Source organism: Sminthopsis crassicaudata, chromosome 3 (genome assembly GCF_048593235.1).
Source record: "Sminthopsis crassicaudata isolate SCR6 chromosome 3, ASM4859323v1, whole genome shotgun sequence".
Lineage (NCBI taxonomy): Eukaryota > Metazoa > Chordata > Mammalia > Dasyuromorphia > Dasyuridae > Sminthopsis > Sminthopsis crassicaudata.
Window position 1 is genome coordinate 188,401,654 of NC_133619.1, and position 22,906 is coordinate 188,424,559.

General features: G+C 32.6%; 1 protein-coding gene and 1 long non-coding RNA gene across 12 annotated transcripts in view; one reads left to right on the forward strand and one right to left on the reverse strand.

The window, feature by feature from the left end:
* ROBO2 (roundabout guidance receptor 2) overlaps positions 1-22,906 on the forward strand; it is a 632,113-nt gene that overhangs the window by 64,809 nt on the left and 544,398 nt on the right. The window lies entirely within an intron of this gene.
* Positions 12,838-22,906, reverse strand: part of LOC141560940 (uncharacterized) — a 186,497-nt gene continuing 176,428 nt past the window's right edge. Inside the window, exon 3 of the long non-coding RNA XR_012487911.1 lies at positions 12,838-12,915. This is a non-coding gene — a long non-coding RNA (uncharacterized LOC141560940). The remainder of the gene's footprint in view (positions 12,916-22,906) is intronic.

Consider the following 22,906-nt stretch of genomic DNA (forward strand, 5'->3'; position numbering starts at 1 on the left):
TGGTACTTTAAATCAAAGTGTGTGAAAAGGAATTTTGCATAATACAGACCATAAACTATTTTTTATAACTTTTTATTTACAAAACATAGGCATGGATAGTTTTTCAGCATTGACCCTTGCAAAACCTTCTGTTCCAACTTTTCCTCATTTCCCCCCAACCCTTTCCCTAGATGGCAGGTAGTCCAATACATGTTAAATATGTTAAAGTATATGTTAAATACAATATATGTATACATATTTATACAGTTATTTTGCTGCTCAACAAAGATGGGATCTAGAAAAAAGGTTAAAAAAACCTGGGAAGGAAAACAAAAATGCAAGCAAACAATAACAGAAAGAGTGAAAATGCTATGTTGTGGTCCACACTCATTTCCCATAGGTCTCTCTCTGGGTGTAGCTAATTCTCTTCCTTACTGAGCAATTGGAATTGATTTAGATCAATTGGATGTGAGTTAGATCTTCTCTTTGTTGAAGAGAACCTTGTCCATCAGAATTGATCATCATATACTATTGTTGTTGAAGTATATAATGATCTCCTAGTTCTGCTCATTTCACTTAGCATCAGTTCATGTAAGTCTCTCTGGGCCTCTCTGAAATCATCCTGCTGATCATTTCTTACAGAACAATAATATTCCATAACATTCATATGGCACAATTTATTCAACCATTCTCCAATTGATGGGCATCCATTCAATTTCCAGTTTCTAGCCACTACAAAAAAGGCTGCCATGAACAAACAAATGTGTCCCTTTCTGTTCTTTAAGATATCTTTGTGATATGACTGCTGGATTAAACAGTATGCACAATTTGATAACTTTGGATACAGTATTTACTCTAGGATCACTATTCTAAGGGAAATTTCTTACATTGTTCCCAAATTAAAACAAAAATTCTCAAAGCAAAGCAAACCAAAAGAAAACCTTAAGAATCACAAGTACATGTGATAGTCACTATTACTTCCCCACCATAACATTTCTGTTTGTCTCTTCTAAATGAATTCTGGAATTAGCCATGCTAGGACTGCTGCATGATTAAGTATCAAACTAAGGTTTGATCTGCCTCTTCCTCATTGGGGAGTCATAGCATCAGAGGTGCTTTCTCCTTCTATCCTCTATCTTGCTCTATTTGACCTTTCTCCTTTTACCACATATGATGGGACTCTTGCTGCAGCACCCCTAGACTTGCCTCTTTCATCATTTCTACCACTCACCTTAGTTTTTACCACTTTTAGCTGCCAAAATACAAGTATTCCTTAAACTTCATTGTTTTCCATCTGAAGAAAAGGACCTAATATAAGATCAAAACAAGACTATGTAAATGAATATAAGACTAATTATTGTTTTAAATACCTTTAATATGAGGATAGTTAAAAATCAATGATCAATTTGTACATATGCTGAGACTAAGTCAGTTAATTTGCACATTATTGAAGGGTATTAGTTGATGGACTTAAATTTTAGTATATATTGTACATAGATTTGTATATAGGAGGCTTGGAAATGTTATCTGTGACAGGTTTTTATATAAATTACTAGCACTTTCTTAAAACTATAAAAAACAAATCTTTTCTCCAAAAATAGGAACCCTTTTTGTACCTCATTTTGGAAATTAAAGCATCTTTGAGATAAACTTAAAAAGTTATACTTGGTATTTTAATAAAAAGCATAGGATATATAGAAACATTGTATTCAGGCTTAAATATTTTACATGACACCCCACCTTGTTTACTAACAGCTTTTCTTCAAAATATCTCTGGCAAAATCAATAAATATTGGCTTATACAGGTGCCAAAACGTTTTATGATTAATCGTAGAAGTGATGATTCAGTACTAGGCTCAGTGGTGTAAGCTGCTTAATAGTGGCTATATAAGCTTCCAATTTGTAATTTAGCTGACCAATTCAACAGATTTATACTAGGTAAGTAGTGAGAATTGATAATTCTTAAGGAAATGTTGAAGATTTCCTGTTGTAGGATAATTTAAAAAAAATAAAATATTTGATTACTGTTTTGCTAACCACATGTTTTTACAGTGAGTGATCTCTTTATATATATATGAGTGGAATGAAAATAATAGTATATATAATTTTTCTTTTCACAGATTAGTGAAGGTATAGTGAACTTATATTAGTATGCATTAAAACACCATTGTATTTTAGATATGATGTTAGAATGAAATGAGACTCTGATAGATCATTCAGTAGTTAATAAAAGGAACTTAGCTACATTGAAAAGCTATTCAACAATGATATAATAATTAGCATTGGTAGATGCCAAAGCATAATAATCTTGAGTCCCCATTCAAAGGTCTTTTAATACCCTGGCATGATCAAGAAGCTATGTTGCAAAGTCCTAAGACCACCCATAACTTAACCCAGGGACCAATCAAGTTTTGGGGACAACTTCTTTACCTTTCAGGACAAAGAACTAGCCTTATATGCATGACCAGCCATGGAAGACAGAGGACTGGTCTACATAACGTTTTTAATGTTAAAGAGAAACTTGGATAGCAGAGACATTTCTTATTCATTGATCTAAGTTGGCTTAACCATTCTAGAATCACAGAACCATGTAGATTATCTAGTCCATTCTCCCCACACAAGATAGAAATTTCCTGTAAAATATAATAATTAGAATGAATATTTTTATAGTGCTTAAAGTTTTCAAAGTACTTTACATGTACAGCTAAGATGCTGAGGCAGGATTTAAAATTAGGTCTTTCTGACTTTGAAGTCCATCATTCTTCCTACTGTGTCATCTCATTTTTGGTGGTAACTGTGATGTAGTTTTCATTCAAAGTAAAACTTATAGTTAATTAAATACCTAGGTTTTCTTAATGCTGTTAACTTAGCTCCCAGACTAAAGCAAAAAACATTATTTTTATTTATATTAAATTTTAAAAATTAATTTTCATATTTTGTTTAGCTTATTGAGATCTTTTAAAATGCTAATTTATTTTTCAACATAGTAACCCTCTCACCAAGCTCTGAGTAACTTAAGTATCTGATTTGCATATCTTTTATATTTTCACATAATCATTATAAAAATGTTCAAAAGACCAAGGCTAAGTATAAGCCCTGTGGAATACCAATAGAGACCTCCTTAAGAGTTTAAAAAAAATCAGTGGAATTTGCTGTTCATTTTCCCCCAATTCCCCATACTCACCATTATTATACTCAACAATCATTAATTAACAATTTTTTACTACTTACCAAATACTGAGGAGATAAAGAAATGCAAAAACATAGCCCTTGTTGAGGAGACAACATGCAGACAACTGTGTATAAACAATACACACACACACACACACACACACACACACACACACACACACACACACACACACATATATATATATATATATATATATATATATAAAATAAATGGGAATTGATTTCAGAGGGATGGTGCAGTGTGTGTGTGTGTGTGTGTGTGTGTGTGTGTGTGTGTGTGTGTGTGTGTGTTGGGGAGAATTAGAAAAGGTCTCTTACAGAGGGTAGAACTAGTGCTAAGTCTTACAGGAAGTTAAAGAAGCTAGAATGAGCATTCCAAGAGTGTGGCATAGCCAGTTAAAAGACATGAAGTTGATAAGAAGTAACCCTACCGCTACAGGAGATTTCCAGTTGATCATAAAAAAAGCTGCTGTAAGCCAATGCTGAGTCCATATAGCTCACTGGAAAGGATCTTTGACTTCTCATTGTTAACATAGTGTTCTTTTAGGTGGAAGTTGGTAGATAGACATACTTATATACAAAATATTTGTAACAGTTTCTTTACAAGTTATTATCTTGAATAACTATAATGTTCTTATTTCTATTAATTCATTTTATCACAGAATAGATTTGGGCATAATTCCCCAGTGATGTAGTGAGAGATCTTGTCTTATCTTTGCTGAAATCTATGATGTTTTGCAGATATAAGTCTAATAACTCCATTAAAAATGGAAATGTAGTTAATTTGTCATGACTTATTTTTAATGAAATATTCATATTGGCTCTTCGTGATTACATACATTTTTGTTTTTTGCTTTTTAAAAAATTATTTTGTTAAGGCAGTTATCATCTACTCTTAGCAGTTTAATATTTGTTCATGTCTAGGCTGTGCAACCTCTTATGTACTCTATTATTCCTTAAAGATTATAAATACTGCATCCTTTATCCATCTGTAAGATCTTTCTATATTCCAAGATCTATTTGTCTAGTTCTAATGATCTCTACTCATTCAAAGAAAAGGAAGAAAGAGAGGAGAAGGAAACATGTATTTTTATTAAGTACCTACATATTGTAAATATTATCTCATTGATTCTCACAGAAACTTTGGGAGATATGTGCTACTATTATTCCCATTTTACAATTGAAGAAACTGAGGAAGAAAGATTAAGTAACTTGATCAGATTTGCACAACTAGTGAATGTTTGAGGTCAAATTTAGAATCATGTCTTTCTGTTCCCATTCCATTTTTACTGTACTGCCTAACTTATTACCTTTTGAATTGCCTTGCCCTTAATTTTTCTCAGCTATATATATTTTTCCTGCATTTTCCAATTCTAAGACCATTTATTGAGTTCAGGAGTTTTCCTTGTGCTGATACTTTGGTTTCTTAAGATGAAAACGTGTTGTTCCTTAGCAATATTATTTGTAATTTATTTTATTTTATTTTTGAGTCTTCTTTAGTTTTGTTTCTATTTAGAGTTTTTGTTAATTTTTAGAATTATACTCATTTCTATATAACATTTTCTTTTTTTCCCTGGAAGTAGACAGTGCAAGTCAGGGAATCTGTATTGCTAAAGTCTAGGTAAATGTCTGTGATCAAAATATGAACTTTAAGGCAATACATTTAATTTCTCCCAAAGTTAAATATTTCTTTTTTCTTCTTTTTTGTTAGTCAGAAAGTCTTCTCATTGTTCTCATGTGGCGCTTTATCAATTGATAAACAATTGATAAAACATTCATTTATTAAGGTTCCAGGAACTGCTCATTTCTAGGGATACAAAAAGAAACAAAAGACATTCTCTGCCCTTAATGAACTTACAATCTAATGGGAAAGACAACATTCTAAAATTATACAAAACAAGCTATGAATAGGATAAATACAAATTAATGAATAGAGGAAATGTACTGGTTTTGGAGAAGACTTCCTGTGAAAGTTGGGATTTTAGTTGTGACAAAGGAAGTCAAGAGAAGTAAGTAGAACAGATGAGGGAATACATCAGGTATGGGGAATGAACAGAAAATTTCTGAAGCCATTTCTTGGAATAGTGGGATATTGGGAGAGGTAATAGAGGAATAAGAAAAAAATATTGGAAAGTTATTTGGAGGTAGGTTATGATGGCATTGAATACTAATTGGATCATTTGCTCCTGGAGGCAATAGGAAATCACTGGAATGTATTGAGTGAAGTGGAAGTTGACATAATTAGATACACTTTGACATTAGGAAAATCCCTTTACTGGTTTCTTAGTGTGATAGTATGCAAGGGCTGAAGCTCCAAAATATATGAGGGATCCTTGCCAGTGTTGTGAGATTTAGAATTTGTAGATTTAGAACATATCCAAAGCTGTTGGCAGCAGGCCAAATTCTTAATTAACCAACAGTTAACAAGGGGATGGTGGGGGAGGACGGCAGAGCCTTATATAGAAAAGAAGTAACCTTAGGGGTTGACATCTATAGCTTGTTCTCCTGATTGGATATAGTAATTGTGAGGTCAAGATTATCTTGTCTTCATCCCTCTGGTGATTATAGTATCAGAGATCAGAAGGGGTCATATATGAGAAATATTTCAAATGTGAAATTGATGGATTAACATTGGCAAGAGATTCCTTATTGAGGCTGAAAGATAGTGAGGGATTTGGAATGTCTCCTAAATTATGAATCTGAGTGACTGATATGATGGTGTTGCCTTCTGTAGTAATGAGGAAGGTAGGAGATATAGAGGATTTATGGTAAAATTGTGAATTTTGTTTTGAACATATTGAGGTTAAAATATCTACCAGAAACCCAGTTCAAGATGTTTGAAAGGCATTAAGAGATGAGAGATTGAAGGTCAGAAAAGAAATTGGGGCACGATAGATTTGAGAATCATTAACATAGAAATGATGGTTAAATCCATGGATCTGATGAGATTCCCTTGTGAGATAGTATAGAGGGGAAAAAAAAGAAGAGTTCATTCAGGACAGAATCCTGAAGGATATCTGTATTTAGAGGGCATGGTATGAATAAGGATTCAGCAAAGGAAAACAGAGGAGTGCTTCTCTTTAAGTAGAAAGGCTAGCTTGGAAAAGGATAAGAATAGTTCATTACATGAGACAGGAATGAAGGAAGAGAAAGTGGTAGAAAGCATAAGAGTAATAAGAAAGAGGGGAGGAGTTAATAGCAAATGGTTTCTGTTAAAATATTAGATAAGCAAACCATGGGGGATCCAAAAAAGACTGAAAAGATTTGGAAATGCTACATGGAGAATGAGGTGAATTGGTAAAGGTGGTATAGAAGGACTTCCTCATAGCACTGAGGGCCCATTTGAAGTTAACTGTAGTGTTCTCTTCTCTAAAATATAATCTTCTCTGGGAGCAGATTTCTCTGGAGGTAACCTTCCTTTCAGTTCAGTTTAATAACACCAAATGCAGCCAGGAGTTAAAGTCCAGATCCTTTATTTTCTTCTTCAAAGTTCTGTCTCTTTTCCTGGGCCTGGTTAGCTTTCTTAGAAGACTATCTCTCCTTTGTTCTGAGAGCTATCTCCTAATGTCTCCATCCAACACAAAGGTGGAAGTTGAAATGAATCTTTTCCACCTCCGAGAGTGGGATTGTGGGCTTCTGTGGGCTTATGGCTCTGGCCCTGAGAGCTTCTTGCTTATATTTCTACCAGACTTGTGAATCTCCTTGATTTTTGAATCTCCTCTATGTTCTCTAAAAGTGTAAACTCCTTTAAATGTGTGAACTCCTTAAAGGTCGTGAACTAAGTACATAAGCATTGTCTCTATCAATGACTTAGCACCTTATTTCAAGTTCTGGCCCATAACAGTTAATATAATAAATTTTTAGTGCACCCAGTTAGAATGATTGCTTAATTTACTTCAACTTTATTTAGCAGCATATGTGTAGGAACAAATGTAAGAAATGGTAGTAGTGATCTAAAGTTGACACTTGGTTATTAGATAATTATATATGTTATATAATACATAATTGGTTATATGATATTAGGACTAGAGATTCAAGGTAGGAGGACATTATAGAGTCGAATTGTTTCACCAAGAAGTCAAGATGAGAAGTAAGAATGTTTATTATAGGGTACATGGCCTCTGAAAGAATTAAGAGCTCAAGGAGTTGGAGATCATGGTGAATAGAAAGAGTAGTATTCTATAAAGGAAGGCAAAGAGAGAAGTTAAAAAAAACATAACCCTCCCAATATATTATAGTTGAATTAAGTGATTTCAAAATTCTTGAACATAAGAGGTGGCATTTTGAGGGTGATGATAAAATTAAACCTAATACTATCTTTGTATATGTCTGAAGTTGAGTAGAGGAGCAATTTGTGGGAGGTGATTAGATTGAGGAATTGAGTGGTTAGGGTATTTGAGGGATAATCAATATGTAAGCTGAAATTCCCTAGTGTGAGGATAGGAGTTGGGGAGAAAAGAAAAATTGTGAACGAAGTATTCATTGAAGAAGAAGGAGGAGTTACCTGGCAGTCTGGAAATGAAAATTGCCAGCATTTTGATTGGGTGATAGATATGAATGTCATGGATTTCAAAGGAAAAGAGTTTACTGAATGATAGAGAAATGGGAAGAAACTAGAAGAAACTGGATGCAAATCAATTAGTGAACGAAAGGCAATAAATGGTGTAGCCAGTATTGGAAGGTGCTTTCAGAGGCATGTCATCAGAGAGAATCCTTATTTCAGTAAGAGCTAGTAGATGGAAGGAAAAGTCAAGGATGGAAGGGAGAGGAAAAGATTTAAGATGAAAGGAAATTTATTGTCTATAGAAAAGGTATTCCAGAAAGCACAATGGAAGAGCTGGATGGAGTTAGGTTAAAACTCTATGGTGGGAGGGTTTTAAGGGATGGAGATGAGTAATTGAGCAGCAATAGGTTTGGAATTGGGTTTGGATGATGATCTGTAGGAGTTCAAATTTAGTGCAATATGAAAAATATGACCAAGTGTGAGAATGGTACTATTTCTCTATTCTCAAAGGACAAATATAGCAGGAGTTAGGGGGCCAGATGTCAAAGAAAGGATTCCTTTTTGTATAGGAGGTTCTTCCTATCAAAGATGGAATATTGAACTGACAGCAGGATATGGACATTGCATTATGATGATACAGATGGAAGTGTTTGTTTTAAGGGAGTTAAAGATGCCTGGTCTATTGTTTAGAAGTCTTTTCTCATGGGATACACTGTATCAATCAGGAGCCTCAAGGGACTAGAGCATACCAGGTCTGATGTCTTCTTACCTGAGGAAGCTGACTGTCAAGTTATAGCAAGAAATAGTAAATTCTCTGTATAAATGGAAAATAACCAGGTCTGGCTGTTAGCAGCCTTTCCTCAGGGAATTCTCTGTGTCTAGCAAGAGATGGAAAATTCAAAGATGCTAGTGGACAGCAGAGTCAATTTTGCCTTTAATATCTAATAGATAGTATCTGTTTTCCACATATTGGTATGTGGATTAATGTAGCAAGAAAGAGATTATTTTTTAATCCATCTTCCTTGCTATGCTCTTCAGCAAATTAATAGGAATCATCTCTTAATGCTTTTTCTATGACAAGATGATACTGTTTTAAATTCGTACAGTCTTCTCTACTTTCTCTCAGAGAGAATGTTAACAAACTATATTAAATAATTTATGTCAAAAATTATTTTCTAAATGACTATTACTTGTTAATTTTTAAATTGTAAAACTACATAGCATTTTAGTTCACTTTACATGATTTTCATTCTCATGGTTTTCTTTAAAAAATCCAATTTCAATACCACATGAATTAATTGCTAAACTTTTAAACATCTTTTTGTTATTTAATAAGAATAAACAAAATTCTAAAGTTAATAAAATATCTTATTATGATTATATATATGCATATATATTTATATAATACACATATATATGTGTATAGAAGTAATTTTTTCAATTGTGATTTCTTTCAGTTCTTTTCCCCTCAACATAACATACATTTGTATTTATTTTCAAATAGATATGTGAAAGTTAACTTGATGTTAACAGTGCATTAATCCATACAAATGTAAAGGTTATTATTTTCATTTGTTACCCAAAGCTTTACAGTAAAAATAGTGAGAGCATTTAAAAATCATTAAGTTTTCTACATTTCACACATTTTTAAGAGACAAAAGGGTTTGATAACTATGTCATGTTTCTTCATTTGAAGCATTTATATGAAGATATAAGTTCTTCAAATGAAGAAATGTGACAATTTTTGGTCAGCAGAGAAAATAAAAACTATTTCCTTTGAAATTTTTAATTTAGACTTTTAAACTACTTTTAGCTTAACATTTTTATTGCAGTGGATTTATCAGTTGTTACTTTATTCAGAAACAGAAATCACCTTTTAAGAGCAAATTTAAAATGTCATTAGACCACAATCTCATGAGAGTTGTTTCACTAGCCAATGTACATAGTTGACTAGAACAAAGCAAAATGGAACAATATTTATGATATTAATATGCTTATAAATTCATAACCCATTAGGAGAAAATAGCATGTTGCTAAGTTATAGTATTTTTAATTTAAAGAATAAAACAAGCAATTCTGAATCATACACAACTTGTTCAGCCATTTCTCAACTGATAGTGAACCCTACAATTTCGAGTTCTTTGCAACTACAAAAAAATCTGCTATAAACATCCCATTCGTATTTAAAGTTATAATTACTATTTGTGAATTTTCATTAACCTTATTTTTGCTCAGTATTTTCCCTCTCAGCCTCTCTTTTTACTCTATCATTGTTACCTTATTTTGTCTCCCCCCTATTCTCCTATTGCCCACCCCATCTATCCCCTCCAAGAGTGCTCTTGGAATCTCTCCCTAACCTTTCCAATACCAATCTACACACTCCTCTAAAAATCCCTGCCCTATCCTTCCCCCATCTGACTCTTTTTTTACTCTAAAAGTCCTATCTAATCTTGTCCCCCAATTTTCTTATGTCTCTACATGTTCAAAAGATTTCTATACTCTTCCCCTTCAATCAAGATGATCATAAGATTCTAAACATTACCAATCCAACGTCTCCACCAGCTTTCTTTGTATTAGTTCTTTGCTTCATGCTTCATTTTTATAATATAATTGATCCTTTTCTTACCCAATTTTATTTTTTGGAATCACCCCATAAGCATTCCATATACAAGTGATATAGATATAGTAAGTAGACATTTTGACCTTAATGAGTGCCTGATAATTTTTAATGTTTTCTTTATAATTCCATTGGATCTTTTATATTGAATTTTCCATTGAGAGTAGGTTGTTGTTTTTTGTTGTTGTTGTTGTTGTTGTTGTTGTTGTTGTTACAAACACATGAAGTCTTTCAGTTAATCAAATATCACTATTTAAAAAAAAAATTCCCATTCAAGATAATACTCAACTTTGCTCAGTAAATTACTCCTCCATATAATCCCAGATATTTTCCTCTTCAAAATATTATGTTGCAAGTCCTACAGTCTTTTAGTGAAGAAGCTGAAATTCTGATGGTATATAAAGATATTCTCTTTGTTCTCTTCTTGCTTTCAATATTTTCTTCTTAACCTAAGAGTTTTAAAAGTTTTTTGTCATTTTTTTGTGTTAGGATTTCTTTCAGGTAGTGAATAGTATTTATTTTTTTCTATTTTTATTTCTCTTTCTTGTTTTAGAACTTTAGGTGAATTTTTCTTAATAATTTCTTGTAATATTATATCCAGATTTTTTAATCATAGTTTTTAAGTTGCCCAATAATTCTTACTATTTATTTATTCTCCAGATTAGTTATTTTTCTATTAGACATTTCCCATTTTCTCCTAGTTTTTTTGTAGTTTTAGTATTACTTGGTGTCTTATAACATTATTTGATTGCTATTGTCCGGTTCTGGTTTTCAAGAAGTTATTTTCTTTCTCAAGGTTTTGTATCTCTTTTTCTAATTGGTTAACTTTTTCATAATTTTCTTGAAATGCTTTTTTCTTCTTGATATCTCATATTTGATTTTTGAATTCCTTTTTAAGTTCTCCTAAGAACTCTTTTTAGGCAATGTGACCATTTAATATTACTCTTTGGGGTAGAAGTACTTTTTCTTTTTAAATGTTATTATATTCCTCTGAATATGAACCCAAATCTTCTTTTACAGTAATGTAGCTATCTCTGGTCTTTTCCCTTTGATTACTCATTTTTATTTTTTTATTTTTTTGGTTTTATTTTATTTTAGTGCCTTATTATTACAATCATGTTTTACTAGCAAGTAATGGTTAGTATTGCCTCAGATTCTCCTTACTTTTGTTTTCTAAATTCTTTCTGAGGAAAGCAACCATAGTGACTCCTCTTTCCACCCCTAAGTCAAAGTTTGCGCTCCTAGCCAAGGATTCCAAAAATGTTTTGTTCCAAGTACTGCCACACTCACTAAACAAGTATATGCCAGCTCCTCCTTAACCCATAGCCACAGCCTGAAATCATGCCTTGTCAGCACTGCTAGGCTTGGCATCTGGAAATATCAAGATCCTTCAATCCCCTACCATTAAGCCTTCTGCTATTCCTTAGATAAAAGTTTGTGAGATAAACATTTATGAGATGAAAGTTCCTGAGGTGAAATTTTTTGAGATTGAGATTGTGGTAAAATTTTCCAGTGGCGCTGCCCTCAGGGGCTGTTCTTTATTTAATTACATGAAGTAGGCCTAAGTGTCTACACTTCACTTGGGCCAAATCTCAGTTCCCAGAAGCCCTGGCTTTTCTGAGGTTCTCTCAAGTTGTCTTAGGAGAACAATTGCCTTTCCCCTTTATTTTTGCAGCTCTACATTCATTCTTTGGCTATTTTCTTTCCTTATTTGTAGAGAAAATCTGGAGAGTCTGGAAATTTTTGATATACTCTGCCATTTTCCCATAATGACCAGAATAGCATGTAACTTTTTTCTTTTTAAATTTTCTTTTTAATCCATAATATAGTACATTAAAAATATGATTGTTCATGAGAATATAAGTCTATTATGCAAAACTTGCTATTACTTTCAAATTTACAACAAAATTATCTTGTAACATTTTTCCTTTTTTTTTTTTAGAAATCTTCTCATGTCAAAAATAGTTTACAACATTCACTTTTGAAAATTTTTCAATTTTTATTCTCCCTTCCTCTCTTCCCCCCACCCTCTCCTCTACATGGCAAGTAATTCAATATATGTGTGGGAAGACCAAGTTAGCACCTTGGATGCCTTGGAATCAGCTGGAGTCAGGATAAGCAAAAGTCCTTGGTCTTTTTTCTTGGTCTTTAGGGGTAGAAGTGAAGGGAAAGGACTCAGCATCTCCACCACCTCCCTTCTCCTCATTTACCTCCAAACTCCACCCCCTAATCCCTCCTACAATTGTCTACATACACCAAAAGATGGAGCCAGCACAGAATAGTGGGAAGGGCCATTTTCCAAGCATATGCTAATAGAGTATTGTCCAATTAATTAACCTTAAGTGCTTGGTTGTCTGATTCCAGTGCATCAACTCAGTTTCAGCCCTTTACATATGTATTAAACATGTGCAATTCTTCTATACATATATCCACAATTATAATGCTACACGCAAAAAAGAAATAGATTAAAAAAAGGGAAAAAATGAGACAGAAAACAAAATTCAAACAAACAACAAAAAAAAGTGAAAATATGTTGAGATTTATACTCAGTACATAGTCCTCTCTATGGGTGCAGCTGGCTCTCTCCATCACAAGACCACTGGAACTGGCCTGGATCACCTCACTGTTAAAAAGAAACACATCGCTCAGAACTGATCATCATGCAATCTTCTTGTTACTTTGTAAAATGTTCTCTTAGTTCTACTCATTTCACTTATCATCAGTTCATGTAAATCTCTCCAGGCCTTTCTGAAATCATCCTGCTGATCATTTCTTATAGAACAATAGTATTCCATAACATTCATATACCATAACTTATTTATCTATTCTTCAACTGATGGTTATCCATTCAGTTTACAGTTCCTTGCCATTATATAAATGGCTGCTACCAAGAGTTTTGCACATGCGGATCCTTTTTCATTTAAAGATCTCTTTGAAATACAGGCCTAGTAAAAACACTGCTAGACCAAAGGGTTTTTACAGTTTGGTAGCCCTTTGGTCGTATTTCCATATTGCTCTACAGAATGGATCAGTTCACAACTCCACCACCAATGTATTAGTGTCCCTATTTTCCAACATTCCCTCATTATTAACATTTCCTTCCTATCGTTCATCATTATTTTTTCCTGACATTTTAGTCAATTTGAGAAGTATGTAGTAGTACCTCTGAGTTATTTTAATTTGCATTTCTCTCATCAATAGTGACTTAGAGCATTTTTTCAAATGACTAGAAATGGTTTTAATTTCATCTGAAAATTGTCTCTTTGGATGACATGATGGTATACTTAGAGAACCCCAAAGACTCTGCTAAAAAGCTATTAGAAATAATTCAGAATTTTAGCAAAGTCGCAGGATACAAAATAAATCCACATAAATCCTCAGCATTTTTATACATTACCAACACAATCCAACAGCAAGAGATACAAAGAGAAATTCCATTCAAAATAACAGTCGATAGTATCAAATATTTGGGAATATATCTACCAAAGGAGAGTCAGGAATTATATGAGCAAAATTACAAAACACTTGCCACAAAAATAAAGTCAGATTTAAATTATTGGAAAGACATTCAGTGTTCTTGGATAGGCCGAGCGAATATAATAAAGATGACAATACTCCCCAAACTAATCTATTTATTTAGTGCTATACCAATCAGACTCCCAAGAAACTATTTTAATGACCTAGAAAAAATAACAACAAAATTCATATGGAAGAATAAAAGGTCGAGAATTGCAAGGGAACTAATGAAAAAAAAGTCAGAGGAAGGTGGTCTAAGTGTACCTGATTTAAAGCTATATTATAAAGCAACAGTCACCAAAACCATTTGGTATTGGCTAAGAAATAGACTAGTTGATCAGTGGCATAGGTTAGGTTCACAGGGCAAGATAGTGAATAAAAATAGCAATCTAATCTTTGACAAACCCAAAGATCCCAAATTTTGGGATAAGAATTCATTATTTGACAAAAACTGCTGGGAAAACTGGAAATTAGTATGGCAGAAACTAGGCATGGACCCACATTTAACACCACATACTAAGTTAGATCAAAATGGGTCCAAGATTTAGGCATAAAGAACGAAATCATAAATAAATTGGAGGAACATGGGATGGTTTACCTCTCAGACTTGTGGAGGAGGAAGGAGTTTGTGTCCAAGGGAGAACTAGAGACCATTATTGATCACAAAATAGAACATTTTGATTACACCAAATTAAAAAGTTTCTGCACAAACAAAACTAATGCAAACAAGATTAGAAGGGAAGTAACAAATTGGGAAAAAATTTTTACAGTTAAAGGTTCTGATAAAGGCCTCATCTCCAAAATATACAGAGAATTGACTTTAATTTATAAGAAATCAAGCCATTCTCCAATTGATAAATGGTCAAAGGATATGAACAGACAATTTTCAGATGATGACATTAAAACTATTTCCACTCATATGAAAGAGTGTTCCAAATCACTATTGATCAGAGAAATGCAAATTAAACAACTCTGAGGTATCATTACACACCTGTCAGATTGGCTAAGATGACAGGAACAAATAACGATGAATGTTGGAGGGGCTGTGGGAAAACTGGGACACTGATGCATTGTTGGTGGAGTTGTGAAAGAATCCAACCATTCTGGAGAGCAATCTGGAATTATGCCCAAAAAGTTATCAAAATGTGCATACCCTTTGACCCAACAGTGCTACTACTGGGCTTATACCCCAAGGAACTACTAAAGAAGGGAAAGGGACTTGTATGTGCCAAAATGTTTGTGGCAGCCTTTTTCATAGTGGCTAGAAGCTGGAAGATGAATGGATGTCCATCAATTGGAGAATGGTTGGGTAAACTATGGTATATGAATGTTATGGAATATTATTGTTCTATAAGAAATGACCAACAGGAGAAATACAGAGAGGCTTGGAGAGACTTACATCAATTGATGCTGAGTGAAACGAGCAGAACCAGAAGATCATTATACACTTCAACAATGATACTGTACGAGGATGTATGCTGATGGAAGTGGATTTCTTCAACATAGAGAAGAGCTAATCCAATTCCAATTGATTAATGATGTACAGAACCAGCTACATCCAGAAAAGGAACACTGGGAAATGAATGTAAACTGTTATTTTTACCTTCTGAATCCAATTCTTCCTGTGCAACAAAAAATTCGGTTCTACACACATATATTGTATCTAGAATATACTGTAATATATTTAACATATATAAGACTGCTTGCCATCTGGGGGAGGGGGTTGGGGGAGGAAGGGAAAAAATCTGAATAGAAGTAAGTGCAAGGGATAATGTTGTAAAAAATTACCCATGCATATGTACTGTCAAAAATGTTATAATTATAAAATAAAATTTAAAATTAAAAAAAAAAAAAGAAAATTGTCTCTTTGTATCCTTTGACCATTTATCAATTGGAGAATGGTTTGTAACATTTATTTTTTCACCATGGTGTCTTCACCATATACCTCAAAACTGTTATATAAAACTTTGGCTATGAAATTTTATCAGAAGAATTTAGGCTGCATGTTCTGAAATCATCTTAAGCAGATATGCTGGGTAATACCTGTTGAGTTGAGACCTTGTGACTCTTTAAAATATATAATTCTTTGACCATAATTTGCTTTACAAATAATTTTTTAAGAAACAGAATACAAGTAATGCTGGTAAAATTTGAGACTAATCTGGCCATTTATATGGTTGCCATGCAATCTATTTTCTGTCCTTAAAATAAAAGGAAACATTATATTTCTTTTAACCAGTGTAATAATTTTATGTAAAAGATATTAACCAATTCAACTCTGGTAGATATGATTAAAGAGAGGATAATCTTTGCTACTGGCTATGAAGAAAGTGGGAAGGAAGCATTTGTAAGTGAAAGATGCAGGGAACCTTACCTCATTTCAATGAAAAATTTATTTTGACATAACCTTTAATTTTGTAATATGTTTTTCTAAAAAGTTAAGCAATAATGATTTAAATCTTCATGATATGTAAAGTTATGCTATCTAATAAAACTGCATGGCTTGATGCTTCTGGAGTTGATATATCCTATAATTGAAATTTCCCATTATCTTGAGCCAGAACCAATATGTCCAGACTAAATCTCTACTTTACATCAGTGTCCAATTAATTTAAAGGATAATGAAAGCTACAAATTTCTTCAACATTTATTAGATATTTAGAAATAAGATGTTTTCCATAATATTTCAATCATATGTTGTTTCTTTTCTTCCTTCCTTCCTTCCTTCCTTCCTTCCTTCCTTCCTTCCTTCCTTCCTTCCTTCCTTCCTTCCTTTCTTCCTTCCTTCCTTCCTTCCTTCCTTCCTTCCTTCCTTCCTTCCTTCCTTCCTTCTTTCTTTCCTCCTTTTCCTTCTTTTTCTTCACCTTTTATTTTTTTCTTTAGGAATAGTTAAGATCACAACAATATTTTGCATTTTTTTTTAGACAATTGTAGATATGGGTATTATTGGAACTATTTCTTAGGGATATTTTACCTTTAAATTTAAATTATATTAATTTTACATTTAACTTAAATTCAGTTCTTTAATTCATTTAATTTAATTCCATTTGAGAAAGTTTTACCAAAAATTAAATATCATTCTTTGCTTCCTTGTAGGCTTTATTTTAGTGTGTCTTTGTACATTGTTGTTTTTTTTTCTTTTCCTTCTCTTCCACCACCCAAGAAGGCTATGAATTAAGCATATATTATGTATATATATATATATATATATATGTATATATATCTATTAAGATACACATATGTATAAACATCATCTTTGCAAAACCTTGTGTTCCAAATTCTTCACCCTCCCTCTCCAACTCCACCCCCCCTTTCCTAGATAGCAAGTAAGCTGATATAAGTTAAATGTATGCAAATCTTCTAAATAAACTTCCTCATTTATAATGCTATTCAAGAAAAACCAAATCAAAAGGAGAAAAATAAGAAAGAAATACTATATTCTGATCTACCTGCATCCTCTACAATCCTATTTCTGGATACGGATGGGTATTTCCATTGCAAGTCTATTGGAACTAACTTGAATCACCTCATTGTTGAAAACAGTGAAGTCCATCACAGTTGATCATAATGTAATTTTGTTGCTGTGGTATCCAGATGACCATTTATTACATATTCTATACTAGGGAGTTGTTCATCTATAAGATGGACTACTTTTAAGGCACTGAGATGCCTTAAAACTTTCAAATTATGTGACTGTGACTTTGCTAAATTTTAAACCCATTCTTTACTTTTTACAATATTCATTTTTTCTCTAATTTTCTCCTCCTAGAATTTCACTGAAAAGCAACATATAGTTGCTAAATGCAACTAAAAAAATAGTGACCTCACATGACAGGTTTCATAACACTTTGCACTTATTATCCTAATTAATATTGAATTATTGTCCTGTTAATAAGCTCCTTAATAAAAATCTCCAGGGTCAGATGGATTTACAAGTGAATTAATTACAATACTATAAAATTATTTGGGAAAACAGGGGAAGGCGGAATACCAAATTATTTTTATGACACAGATATGTTACTGATACCTAAGCCAGGAAGGACAAAAAAAAGACAAAGTTTAGACCAATGTCCCTAATAAAAATCGACGCAAAGATCTTAAATAAAATATTAGCAAAGAGATTACAGCAATTTATAATAAGGATAAGTTATGATATATGAATGTTATAGAATATTATTGTTGTGTAAGAAACAATCAGCAGTATGATTTCAGAAAGGTCTGAAGAGACTTACATGAACTCCTGCTAAGTGAAGTGAGTAGAACCAAGATAACATTGTACACAACAACAAGATTATGCAATGATCAACTTTGATGGGTTTTTCAACAATGACTTGACTCAGGCCAATTCTAATAGACTTGTGATGGAAAGAGCAGTCTGCATCCTGAAAGAGGAATATGGGATCTAATCTTAGGAATATGGGATCTAAATGTGGATCACAACATAGTATTTTTACCTTTTTATGTTGTTGTTTGCTTGCTTTTTGTTTTCTTTCTCATTTTTTTTTTCCTTTTAGATCTGATTTTTTTCAGTGGCATGATTAATGTGGAAATGTGTATAGAAGAATTGGACATGTTTAACATATTTTGAATTGCTTGTTGTCTAGGGAAGGGGATAGAGAGAAAGAAGGGAGAAAAATTTGGAATTCAAGAATTTGCAAGTGTGAATGTTGAAAACTATCTTTGCATATATTTAAAAAAGAAAAAAAATTATTATTAAAAAAAGAAAAAAAACCACACATGTGCAAAAATGTTTGTAACAGCCCTTTTTTGTAGTGGCAAGGAACTAGAAACTTGACTGGATACCCCTTAGTTGGGAACTACTTTTTAATAGGTTGTTTATTTTCTGTTTCTAAAATGGGACTATTTAAGTAATTTATTTTCTCTTCTGTTAAGCTGGGTATATATTTTTTGTGAGTGTTCACCTTCAGTTTGATTATCATATTTATTGTCATACAGTTGAGCAAATAGCTTCTAATAATTCCTTTAAATTCCTCTTCATTGATGGTAAGTTCACCCTTTTCGTTTTATTGCTAATTTGGTTTTCTTCTTTCCTTTTTAAAATCAAGTTAACCAAAGGTTTACCTATTTTGTAGCTTTTTTCATTAAACCAACTCTTAAGTTTTCTTTATTAGTTATTAGTTATTAGTAATACTTTTCTTACTTTCAATTTTATTAACATATCCTTTGATTTTCAGAATTTCAAATTTGCTATATAATTAGAGTTATTTAATATGTTCTTTTTATAGCTGAATACCTAATTCATCAATGTTGCTTTCTCTATTTTATTCACATAAACTACTAGAGCTATAGAATTTCCTCTAAGATTTGCTTTTTCTATACCCCTTAAGTTTTGATATGCTCTCTCATTATTATCATTCTTTTAGATGAAATTAACCATAATTCCTATGGTTTGGAGGTTCACTCACTCATTCTTTAGGATTAGATTATTTAGTTTCAAATTAATTTTAGGTCTTTTTTCCTATGTCCTTTTATTATATGTAATTTTTATTGCATCATGTTCTAAAAGGATGCATTCACTATTTCTGCCTTTCTGCATATGATTCTGAGGATTTTATGCCCTAACACATTGCCAATTTTGGGATAGATAACATATACTATTGAGAAAAAAGTATATTATTTTCTGTCCCCATTCAATTTTCTCCAAAGGTCTATCATACCTAACTTTTCTAAAATTCTATTTGCCATTTTATAATCTTTCTTGTTTATTTTATGGTTAGATTTATCTAGTTCTTATAAAAGGAGATTGAGATCCCCCACTAATATAATTTTGCTGTCTATTTTTTCCTTTTTCCCTTTTTAAAATTATTTTTTCTAGTTACACATGTATATTAACTTTTTAAGACACGTTTCTTTATAATTCATGTTGGAAAAGAAATATCAGAACAAAAGGGAAAAACCACAAGAGAGAAAAAATAATCACAAAAAAGTGAAAAAGTGTATTTCTTTCTGTCCCTATTCACTTTTCTTCAGAGAAAATTATATCTAATTTTTCTAGGGTTTTGTTATTTTTTTAAGTTTATTTCCTGTTTATTTTGTGGTTAGATCTAAGTCTGAGAGGGGAAGGTTGATATCCTCCATCAATTTAATATTGCTGTCTATTTCTTCCTGTAAGCTTAATAACTTCTTAAGAAATTGGATGCCATATCCACTTGGTACATATGCATTTAGTATTGTTGCTTCTTCATTGTTTATGGTACCTTTTAACAAAATGTAATTTCCTTCTTTATTTCTTTTATTTAAATCTATTTTTACTTTTGCTTTTCTGAGATTAGAATTGCTACACCAGCTTTTTTTGCTTCAGCAGAAGCATAAAACATTTTACTCTAGCCTTTTACTTCTACTCTGTATGTATCTCTCTGTTTCAAATATATTTATTGTAAACAACATATTCTAGGATTTTATTTTTCAATCGACTCTGCTATTCATTTACATTTTATGGGAGAGTTCATTGTATTCACATTTATGATTACCAACTCTGTATTTCCTTTCACCCTATTTTTCCCCTGTATATACTTTTATTCTCTTTCCACCCAATCCCTCCTTAGTAGTCCTCTACCTTCCTTAATTTCTGTCATCCCTCCTCTTTTGCCCTAGTGTTTCCATCCTCCCTTATATGCAGCTCCCTTTTCTTTCTCCTTTCTCCTCCTGTTTCTTTATAGGATAAGATACATTTCTACACCCAACTGGTATTCTTTGATCCAAAACTTACAAGATTAAGCTTCAGACAATGTTCATCCCCCTTCCTTCTTTCCCTTAACTAAAATAGGTCTTTTGTGCCTCTTTCAATGATATAATTTACTCCATTTTACCTCCCCGTTTCTCTACTCTTAGTACAATCCTCTATCCACCCCTAATTTCTTGTTTATATCATCATATTAAAGTAAATTTTTACCATTGACAAAGATATAATTCTAAAGCATTAGAAATATAATTTTCTCCTATAGGGATGTAGACATTTTAATCTTTAATAAAATTTTTTCTTCCCTTTTTATCTTGTTATTCTTCTCTTGAGTCTTGTACCTGAAGAACAAATTTTCTGTCTAGCTTTGGTCTTTTCATCAGAAATGATTGAAAATTCCTATTTCCTTGAATATCCAGCTTTCCACTGGAAAAAAAATGCTCAGTTTGCTGGGTAGTTGATTTTTTGTTATAATCCAAGCTCCTTTGCCTTCCATAATATTATATTCCAGGCCTTCTTATTCTTTAATATTGAAACTGCTAGATTATGGGTCATCTTGATCATGGCTCTTCAATATTTAATTTGTTTCTTTCTAGTTGTTTGCAATATTTTCTCCTTGATCTGATAATTCTGGAATTTAGCTATAATATTGCAGGGAGTTTTCATTTTGGGGTATCTTTCAGGAGATGATTGGTGGAATTCTTTCAATGACTATTTTACCCTCTGTTTCTAAGATATCAGGGCAATTTTCTTTAATGATTTCTTGAAAGATCTTATCCAGGTTTTTCTTTCCCCCATCGAGGTTTTCAGGTAGTCTAATGATTCTTTGATTGTTTCTCCTGGCTCAATTTTCCTGATCAGTTGTTTTTCCAATGAAGTATTTTACATTTTCTTCTTTTTTATCATTTTTGGGAGACTTTTTCATTTTTGATTCTTGATATCAATGAGACATTCACTTCCATTTATCTAATTCTATTTTTTAGTAAATTATTTTCTTCAATTAACTTTTTTAAAAATCTCCTTTGACATTTGAGCAATTGTACTTTTAATGGAGTTGTTTTGTTCATTGGATTTTTTTTTTCATTTCACCATTTGTATTTTCTATGGAGTTTTAAAATTCTACTTTCAGGGAGTTGTTTTTTCCATATAGTTTTTTTTTCTCATTTCACTAAATGCATTTTAAGGAGTTGTTTTCTTTAGTCAATTTCCATGTTTCCTTTTCCAGACTCTTCTGCAAAGCTCATTTCTTTTTTCCCCATTTTTGTTCTGTCTTTTAAGATTCTTTTTGAACTCTTCCAAGATAGTTTTTTGAGCATGAGACTATCTCATATCCTATTTGAGATTTCATATGAGACATTTGTCTTTGCAATTCTATTCTGGGCTTGTGTTCTTGTCTTTCCTATCTCCATCATAGCTCTCTTTGGTCAGAGCTCCTTTTATTTTTTTCTCATTTTTAAACGAGTCTGTTCCTAGGGCATAGAGGAGATTGTCCCTAGCTTGCTCTAGGGACAAGGACTTCTCATTGCCTGTACTGGGTCTGGTGATGCAATGGGCTTGCCCATGCTTTGGGTGGGCTTAGCCAAGTCTAGCCTATTATGCTGGAGTTCAGGGGAAAATTATTTTCCTTCTGTAGTTTCATTGGAGATCTCACTAGTCTGCTTATTCACTGGCTTTCTGAACCAGGATAGAGATGCTGCTGTGTTTTGGCTATGAACCTCCCACTATATTCCCTGTGTGGGACCTCTTCACCATGGGCCTGTGAGTGTTGGATCTGTATGGACCTTTTCTGGAAGTCGTTTCAAGATATCTAATGCCAGACATTTATTATATTCCAAATATTTGTGGGTTCTTTCACTCCAAAATCTGTTCAGAAGCTTGATTTAGTGTTGATTCTCAGGGAAGCCAGGAAGAATTCAAAGTTCTGTCTACTCTTTGCCTTGTTGGCTCTGTCCCACAAACAGAAATTTTCTAATTCTTTCTCCACAGGATAGTCCTTTTAGATATGGAACAAAATTATCATAGGCATTCAGAGTGTACTTTTCTCCATGATAAAACTCTTGAATCTGTAAACTGGATACAATACCTTAATTGAGGTCTTCTAAAGAGAGATCATCATCCTGTTTTTGGAAGCTATGTCCCAAGATTGCTTTGGATTTTGAGCTTCCATGTTTCAATGTGGACTCATATTAAACTTTATAATGGATATAAATGGATCCATTAATACTCACATATTGTTTTTTAGAACAAATGCCTTTTATCCATGCCTCCTACATCTCATATTTGTGAAATGGAACTTTTTTGTATCTAGATATCAATAACATCTTCTCTCCTTCCCCCTCCCCCCCACTACCAAGAATGTGTTTTAGTTTGGGCCATAGCTCAATTCCTCAAAGGCAGT